The 10,016-nt window shown below is 41.8% G+C and overlaps 1 long non-coding RNA gene across 1 annotated transcript; it reads right to left on the reverse strand.

Annotated features, from left to right (window-relative positions):
- Positions 1-325: 325 nt before the first annotated feature.
- Positions 326-8,219, reverse strand: LOC118238457. Its single transcript, XR_004768880.1, has 4 exons — positions 8,093-8,219; positions 7,828-8,009; positions 7,610-7,649; positions 326-453 (listed from the first exon to the last, which is right to left on the reverse strand). It is a non-coding gene; the product is annotated as an uncharacterized LOC118238457 (long non-coding RNA).
- Positions 8,220-10,016: the final 1,797 nt, after the last annotated feature.

Below are 10,016 nucleotides of genomic sequence, written 5' to 3' on the forward strand. Positions count from 1 at the left end.
TTTGCTATTTACATGATGCTTCTTATGAAATTCTGAGGCTTCTAGCACACTTCCAATTAATAAACGATCAATCTCATCATTGCCTTGTATAGTGGGCTAGTGATCTGATATGTGTAATGTACAGAGGATTGCTTCTGTTTCTGATTGTTTCCTGTAATAGTAAAAACGAGTTTAATTCTGTATTATCAGGAACAAACTCTGCTGTCTCAATGTGTAAGACGACTCTCTCTGCATATTGGGAATCAGTAATTATATTAAGAGGTTCTGTAAAATCCATGAGTACAATGAGAATTGCATATAATTCTGCCTTCTGTACAGATGTATATGGACTTTGAAATACTTTACTTACCTCACCTGCTTTATAACCTGCCTTACCTGATTTGTTGGCACCATAAACCCATTCACTCCCTTTGATAAAATGGGAGCATCCAGGCTCAGCATGCAAATGGTTCCCTAGGATGGTGTGGAATTGAGAAAGTTGAATGTACTGTATGTTCCCCATGAAAGAAAACACATGATCAATGTCATGGTTAAATGCACCAGATAATTCTATTGGCCAGTATCTTTTGTTTCTCATGGGGATGAATAGTTCTATTTGTACCTGTGTGTATGCACATACCATATAGCACATGGCACACATAATACAACCATATACACAACACACACACACACACCAGACACTATGCAGCACACATCCATACAAACTGACACCACACACATACACACATGTCACACACATATACACACTCACACCACACACATTCACACACACACACACACACACATCACACATCACACATTACATAGCATACACAGTACAAACACTCACACTACACATATATACATCACATACACTTATATCACACACATATCACACACACTCTTACTAACATCACAAACTACATAGAACATACAGCAAGACCAAGTATCAGATCGCAGGGACACTCTTCCCAAAGATACGTAGAAGGTCTCAACAGAACAGGAAAGGCTGGTGAGACTGTTTGTGACCAGCACAGCTTGTGATAATGGCAGACAAAGGCATTACATGCCTCTGCCACAACCCAGTCAGTTGTTCCTCCTCTGTGGAATCCTGCAAAGATTCATGTGAACTGATTGGGCTGTGGGGAAGGAAAGGCATGATGAATAATTGAAGTAGTCCACAGGCTTTCTGGCATTCATTAAACATTGTTTATAGTTATTGTATGGTATTATCAGTAAAGTAATATGTTCCAATGACTTGGAGGTGAATGGACAGATCCGTCTGGTATATTTGTATTACCCTTCCAGGAGCATAGATAATTTGGTTCACTTTCCATACTAAGGCATTTAAATTATACCTTTATGCCTCTGGCACAAAGCTTGACATCCCTACTTTATTTAACAGTCATTCCAGCCACAAGTCACTTAAACAAAGCTGATGGTATGAAAATATTATTTCTTTGCAAATCAATTCTTGATTATCATGAAGTTCCAGCATGCCCTCACTACAGGCGTGACCTGTAGGCTTTGGAATGGGGTCAAGAGAACAAACTCAGGCTGACAAGGTGACTCCCAACCACTAGCTAGTAATAGTTTAGGTACCTGAAGGGAGGCAGGGCCACCTCTCAAATGACTCTGGGCCACTTGTTAATCTGATTAATCATGGAAATGCTTGTATTAGCAGCAGCTGCCAGAAAACTTACAGATTTGGTGGCTGCACACTCTGAATCCTGCTGGGAATTGCAGAAAAGGCAATTGGTAACAGTCAAAGGTACATCCATTACAAAGGCAGACCACTGAGGGGGTGGTAAACACCCCTACCTTAGTTCCTAAGTCAAGGGCTCAGAGATGGACTTCTTCTTTTGAGAGGTTAACCCTAGAAAAGCTACTTGCCTCTCAGTGGCTTCTGAACCTGCCCTTAAAAAATCTGTTAGGGTGACTTAACATCTGCCTGGGATTTCAGAGGAACTTGTTGCAATGAACAGATGTCTATATATAGCCCGATGTGCCATAATAATTCTGAAAGTGTAACCAATTAATGATAATAACACGCTAGTAAATCAACAACTATAGGTATTTTCCAAGCAAAGCCCACTCCACCCCTGTTTGTGACATCAAATGTTGCACATGATAGGTAGAATACTACTGATTTGCTATCTTTCCATCCTCATTTAATTTTAAAATGTATTTATTTGTGTGATTTTGTGAATTATGTGCATCACATGTGTGTAGGAGCCCCAGAAGTCAGTGGAGGGCGCCAGAGCCCCCGGGACTGCAGTTTCAGGTTATTATAAGCTGCCATGTAGATACTGGGAACTGAACATCCTCGGCAAGAGCTGTAAGTGCTCTTAACTGCTGAATTATCTCTCGCCCCTCCTCCCCCAGTATACATTTCAGGCTAGCATAGTGAATATAATTCTTTGAATTCAAATGACAAGTTAACATGCTTCTCTGTGTGGTGGTGGCACGTGCATGGTTGTGGTGCATGTTGTAGTAGTGACAGTGGTGGTGTGTAGGAGGGGTAGTGGTAGTGCTGGAAGTAGTGATGGTGTTGTGTAGGAGGGGTGCTGGTGATGGTTGTGTAGGGTGGTGGTGCTGGTGGTGTGCATAGAAAGAGTATTGTCTTTGTTGGTATATGTTCATGGGTAGTGATGGTGTGTGTAGAAGTGCTAGTGTATGTAGGAGTGGTGGTGGTGATATGTGTTGGGGTGGTGCTGATGATGTGTGTAGTGTGGTACTGATGGTGTGTGTATATGTGATGGTGGTGGTGGTGTGTGTAAGGGTGACAGCATGTGTAGGGGCAGAAGTGTGTGCAGAGACAGTGGTGGTGTTTATGATGTGTATATGGGCTAGTGGTGTGTGTGTGTGTGTGTGTAGGGGTGGTGGTGGTGTGTGTAGGGGTGGTGTGTGTGTGTGTGTGTGTGTGTGTGTGTGTGTAGAGGTGGTAGTGGTGTGTAAGGGCAGTGATGGTGTGTATAGGGGTGATGGTGTGTACAGAGGTGGTGGTGTATGTAGGGATGGTGCTGGTGAAAGAGAACCATTTTACAAAATCCCTGCTTACTGTCACTGAGCTATGTCCCTGGTGCTAATGTAGTAGGACTTGGAGACAGGTCTTACTGGCATTTCATAGCTAGTAGAATATTGCTGGGTACAAGAATTCAGGTAGAGCATGGAGACATTGTAACATCCCAGAAGGCATGAGATTAAACATAGTCACTATTATAATCCCAGTGATTCAGTGGAGAGAGTTGGCTCCAAGATCTACCTTTTACTTCTCACCTGTGTCCTAAGGCTCATCCTTTTTCTGACAATATCCTTCATTTAGATCCCAGGCATTCTACCTTGGCTCTTTTGCTTTCTCAGTGATCTCTACTTCCTGGTGTCACTGGCTGGCTTTTCCATGGTCTTCGTCTCTTACGACCACGACTTGGTATTTGAACCCATCTTTTCTGTCCACTACACTCTTCATGATCGCACCAATCTCATAGCAGTGACAGAAGCCTCAGCCTAATGATCCAAGGTGTGAATCCTCAAACATCTTCTGCCCCTAGTTCCCAGTACCTTGCTCAGTGAGCTGCTACTCCACATGTCCTCTGGGATGCCTGAGATGACACAATGGGATTACCTATTTCCAAAGGACAAACCAAGCTCTGCCTTGCTCTGCCTGCTCCTTCTGTAGGCTCTGGCTCTCCACTCACACAGATTACAACAGCCACCATGGTCTTCAGTCATCTCTGTCTCAAACTGTGCAGCTGAAACCCAGAGGGACTTTTATCAATTACCTTAAAACCATCAGCATAGGCCAGAAGCTGCTCACCATCATTGCTTCTGCCCCAGTTCTGTCATGTACAGTTCAATATTGGATCACTGTGAACACTTAAATGTTGAATTGGAGAGTGTTACTTTCCCTATTAATTTAATAGCTCCTTCAGTTTCTCGTTACTCAATGCTCCACATTCACCATGGCCTTCAAGGCCCTGATGTTTCCTCTAAATGCAAACCCTTCCACATCACTCATCACTGTCTGTCTACTCCATGATTCTGCTGTTTCAATGTAACCTCTTTTCTCATTAAGACAAGCCAGTCTGATTCACACAACAGATGAGCAGTCCCCTCTGCCTGAATATTTCCTGGCCTGTCTCTCTTTTCCCTTCTCTTTTTCATTAATCAGCTGGCATTTATTAGCAATGCCATTGCTCCCTCTCTGAATGTATTGTAACATAGGCACACCTGTCTTTATCTTATACATGTATTATTCTGCTTGTAAAATTGTCCTTCCACAACACTTACCACCTATTGATTTAACAGACAGTTTAAAGGTAAATAAGCATAGACACATACATAAATATACACACATATTCATTGCTGTACTGTTTATTATTTATCCTACTGTTAATTATCTGACTTTTTTCTATCAGCACATAAGCTAAGTGTGCACCTAGATGGCTTTTATATAATGTTATTGATATGCTGATATGAAGAAAATGGCTGCTGAATGAATAAATGAATTGAGCTTTATCAAGCTTCAATTACTTCCATCGAGGACACCACTCAAAACCATTCTCAGATATGGCTCATTTTGTATTTCAGCACCCAGGACACTGAGGCAGGACTATCACAAGTTTGAGACAAGCCTGGGACAGTCATCTCAGACTCCCAGAAAATTTCTGCCTCAAAATTAAATATTAAATAAACAAATAATTGGTCATTTCTCTATTTGTTTGAGACTAAGCAGGCATGCCCAAACTTTTAATATTGTAGCACCATTTCATCAATATAATTCATGGTGGAGAACTTCATATTCAAGTAAAAATAAACTTCATCAAGGGCTGGAGAGATGGCTCAGCAGTTAAGACTACTTTCTGCTCTTCTAAAGGACTCAAGTTCAGTTCCCAGTTCCCACACCAGATGAGTCACAACTATTTGTGTGACTCCATGCCCAAGGGGATAAAAGCCTCTGGCCTCCAAGGGTACTTGTACTCATATGCACATACCTCTATGGACACACACACCATTAGAAATACTAAAAATAAGCATGACAAGTGGTTTACATTCATCTCAGTCACATGTGGACACTCAGTGATCAAAACATGGTTGCAGTGCACAGAGGAGTGTGAGCAAGTATAAGATCACAGTATCTCATTATTACACCTTCCCAACTATAGCATTTTCAGTGCAGAGAAATACATATTCCTCGACTTTAAATGTGGACTGTACTTTATATAAAGTCACTTCCTCTTTTTAACAGTGAAAATTGAGGAAAGTATTGAAAACTACCAGACAATTCTCAAAGTCCAAAGATGCTTTTCTGATGAACAATGACTGTTTGGTGGTATTTCAGTGATTAGTCAAATGGATAAAAGTGTTATTTGCCTTTGTCAGGCAAGGTGCTCTAATTTTTCTAGATGTCTGCTAAGATGATGAGACCATAAAGCAGCTTCTTGGCCTCTTTTCTCTCTGCTGATGAATAACCACAGAGAAGACTCAGAAGCTGGAAGAGCTGGGGGGAAACTGAAGCCTTATTCCTTGACAAGCAGTCTCCCTTAATGGAATTCTGGTCACGTAGCCCAGAGCTCAGAGCAGCCTTGGTTTAATCAGCTTGCTGAACATTAGAGTTGGGAACAGCCATGTCGATGGAGGCTACACATACATAATTTATTTCCTCTAAATTAGGTCTCGGTTTGTTCCCCTCCTTTGGTGTTACTTTGAAAGCTGCCACAGTGGGAATACTGCCCTGTAACAGGTTTATATGGGTGTGTATTTCTGTTCATGCTCAAAGAATTCCAGCATATACCTCCGGTATGGAAGGCAGATTGCTATATTCCAGGTGGCTGACACAGAATGACATTGGTGTTAAACCAGGACCTTCCTCTTCTTCCTCTGGTAGGAAAGAATAGTCTGGGTTGAAGAATGGTCTGTCCTCCCTGGTAGACAAGGACAAGGCAGCAGCTCTAAGCACACATGTGGGAGGGGAGTAAGATCTGCTCCATTGAGTCCTACAGGGAGAGCTCTCTCTCTCTCTCTCTCTCTCTCTCTCTCTCTCTCTCTCTCTCTCTCTCTACACACACACACACACACACACACACACACACACACACACACACACAGGCATTGCTCTGCAGCACATCAGTAGCACAGGACAAGTAAGACACACACACAAACATGAAAAACTCTAGGGAGTCTGAGCACATTCAGCCCAATGGCTTTTAGGAATACTGTGGCAAATATACAATTGTTATTTTTCTGCTTTCTGTCTCTAGCTGAAGAATGACATCCCAGAGTTGGGATGCAGAGGGATAAATCCATCAGGCATGGCTGAAACATTGAGTTTCTCCTGACATGCATTGCATCACCATCAGCAATGGTCTGCGATCTAACCCAAAGAAGAACCAGGAAATCATATCTCTATTACAGGCTAAGTGGCCGAGAGAAGATGAATTTATCTGAATTCTACCTATGACTCTCAGTATGGCTGAAAAATTAAAGTAACAGCTCAATAAAATCTGTTTCTTCAAGAGTCTTTAAGGAATTGCTTTGTTTTTGGCAGCTTTATCCACATAAACCATTATGTCCATCAGGAAGACTTGTCTTGCAGTATCCCTTGATCATCCCTGATAGGATTAAATGGGGACCGAGTTTTCGAAGGCAATGATGACATTTACAGCTCAGCATCATCAAAAGGCAATTCCTTGCTTATTTGGGATTCGAAGCCCAGCCATCCCTCCCTTGTGACTCATTCAGAATTCATTTGTGCCTTTGTGCTTTCTGTGTGCTCTGTGCTTTCATGAATCCTTAATTCCATCTGAACTCAGTGGTGCCAGAGTCACTTTTCATCAGCTTGCCCACTCAGCTGACATGTGCCAGCCTCATCTGTGCTAAGCATTGTACCCCTGCTCTGAGATTGAGCAGGTGTTGGGTCACTCCCGCAAAGACAAAGGAGGTCAGACACTTCATAGTGTGCCTTTAAGAGAAGACAGCAGACTCGTCTCCTCTGACTTGTGGAGCTGATGATGAAATTTTCTGGGGTTCACCCTCATAATCCCAGGCCTTGTTGATATAGATCCATGGACCCATCAGTGGTGATTATGCAAATGAATTATTGCCAGTATGGTATGCTAACCCTGTGTCTGTGCAGCAAAACAGAAGTAGTACAGTGAAGATAGGGCAGACAGATATACAGCCAACCTGGAATCATGGCTCCTTTCTAGGGGTGAAACTGCAAGCATGCTAAGCATTGGTAATAAGTCCAATACAGGGTGACACCTTAGCCTATGGAATCTGAGGCTAAGGTAGTCAGGTGACCATAAGGGTAAAAAATGAGGTGAGACTTAGATTAAGTTAAAATGCAACCTAAGGGCCACAAAATTAATACTCACCTAAATACTTCAACTAAGCCAGAGGATCAAATGTAAAGTACAGACAGATTTTTTTCGAAGCAGGGTGCAAAAAAGCTGAATGTAAGACAGTCACAAGGATGAGGATGCTGAATGGTGATTTTTTTAAAAAATTCATTTCCCTTAGAGGCATGTGTATGGCCCAACTTAGCTGCAGGGAATGGGAGCTTGACAATATGGAAGAATGTAGATAGTATTGAGCTATAAGCCCAAGTTTCCCAGGGCTATTTCAGTACCTGAAGCTAGAGATACATCAGATGTGGTCCTATTCATCACCTGCAAATGGAGATGGAACATAAATTAAAAACCTATGGCACTTTTAGGATACCTAGGAATTAATGGAGTCAGTCTAGCATGAGGGTGATAACAATGACTAGTATTTACTGAAAGCTCACTATGAGCTAGAGAGCAAAAGGTCAAAGCTGAACAACCACCTACAGCTTCACATGCTTACCTCTGAAATCCTAGGGCTTGTGCCTTGTCCACCACAGTCTGTAATAGGAGACACAAGAAGATTATAAACCAGCAGTGTAGAGAATTATCTGGAGACAAGAAGCTGTACTCCATGTCCTTCTCAGGAGTCTGCAGAGATGGACCATCAGGGGCTTCAGTGCAAGCATGTTGTGTCTTTGGGTACTGAGGAGAAGTGGGCCAGAGTGAGCTGTTTCTCTCTGAGTGAAAGGACATAAGGCTTATGCATGGATTTCTGGAACACTTACCCTCTTCAGTGTGTGGCAGTTTCCACTGGATCAAGACGTTAGATCCTGGGGAAACAGACCTCAAAATGCTCTATCAGTGAACAGAAAATTAAAAGAAAAAGCATCTAAGCAAGGTTTTGCATTGAGAAGAACATTTACAGGACCTTTGTCACATTTTTAAGTGAAAGACAGAGTGCAGTTTGTTCCACATGACTTCATGTGTGTAACTGAAACCAATGATTGGAGACCACAGAAGGCAGACTTGTGTGTATCCAAAGCTAACAAAAATGAGAAGTGGACCTTGTGTATGTGAGTTCTTGATGGTGAGCAGCGTTCGCATAGTTTTTACATTTTCGATTGAGAGTGTCAACTTGAAGATTTCCAGGCTCCTAAGAGTCATTTGAACTACATACTCATGTTGACAGACACTGGTACAGTGGGTGTGTTAGTCACTTTTCCTCCACAAGGAAAAAAAAGCTTAATAAAGGAAGGAGGGTTCATTTCATTACATGGCTTCTGAGGTTTCAGTCTATTGCTTGGTGACATCATTGTGTGAGGTCTGAGGTAAGGGAGGATGCTGTGGATAAGTGTGTGAGTGAGGGAAGCTGTTCCAATCAAGGCTGCCAGGAAGCAGTGAATGCAGAGAGGAAGACAACACTGAGGGGCTTCCTCCTCCTTCCAGGGCCTCAGAATATGGTACAGGCCCATTCATACTCCAGCATGGGTGCAGAGTTCTTTGCACACAGCATTCATGTCACACGGAGAAACTCTCTTAGGTGCCTTACTAACCTGCCATCTTTCAATCCACTCAACCTGGCCATCAGGATTAATCATCTCAGATGTCAGTCATAGGTATCAGGTATTTCTAATGTTTTTGGAGGCAGGATTTCATGAAGCTCAGGGTGACCTTGGAATTGCCATGTAGCTAAGGCTATCTTTATCCTCCTAAATCTTCTGCTTCTACCTGACAGATGTTAGTGTTACAAGTGAGTTGATCTATATACAACCAGGATCCTAATTTTCAGGTAGCCTGTATCACTAAACTTAATATTTGATTGCATTCATCTCTCCTTTCCAATGACCTTGCTCATGCAGTTAATGTATACTGGGCTTCAACTGCATGTCAGGAGCTGTGCTTAACTCTGTGGAAACACAAAGGAACAAAGGAACCACTTTTGTGGCACTTAGGGGAGACTAAAAAGAAAGTGAAGTAATTAACACATTTCACAAGTACATTTGTCTATGTAACCAGAGGCCAAGATGTTTCTATCTTTCTGTTTCATGCAGAATCTATGGAAACAGTCACTCAATAGTTCTCATTTGTTTGAGTTTTGGTGCCAAGGTCTGAACTTGACCTTAAACTTGCCAAGTGTGGCTCTTCCCCTGCACTACCTCACCACACCCCAGAAGCCCATTTCAAAGAGGCATTTAAAGCAAGGTTTGACTTAGAGATAAATTACAAATTATATTTTTTTCTACCATAAATCATACAATTTCAGTAGCTTTTTTCAGAATTTGGTTTATTTATTTATTTATTTGGTCTTTTATCATGAGAGAGTTTTTAAAGTTGATGGATTTCTTACTGCATCAATAGAAATAATTTCTACAAGAACAAACAGATGCTTCTCACGCTTTAGGGGTGTCACTCTCATGAGATAGAGAAAACTAAAAGATGCTAAAGCCAAGCGTGTTAAGAGGACTTACCACAGTATGGTGTTGGACAACAGTCAGCAAACCTGATATATTTATGGATAGAAGACACAATTAAATAGTTTTGTTCATGTGGATCACACAGTCTATCCAAGTTATTCAATTCTACCATTGTAGCATATGTGGTTATGAAAAACAAGGAAATAAAAGATATATTCTGTATGTAGACCACTATGTTAATTAGACCTTCTATCACCATGACAAAATACCCAACAAGACAACTTAAATGGGGGGA

Source organism: Cricetulus griseus, chromosome 3 (genome assembly GCF_003668045.3).
Source record: "Cricetulus griseus strain 17A/GY chromosome 3, alternate assembly CriGri-PICRH-1.0, whole genome shotgun sequence".
NCBI lineage: Eukaryota > Metazoa > Chordata > Mammalia > Rodentia > Cricetidae > Cricetulus > Cricetulus griseus.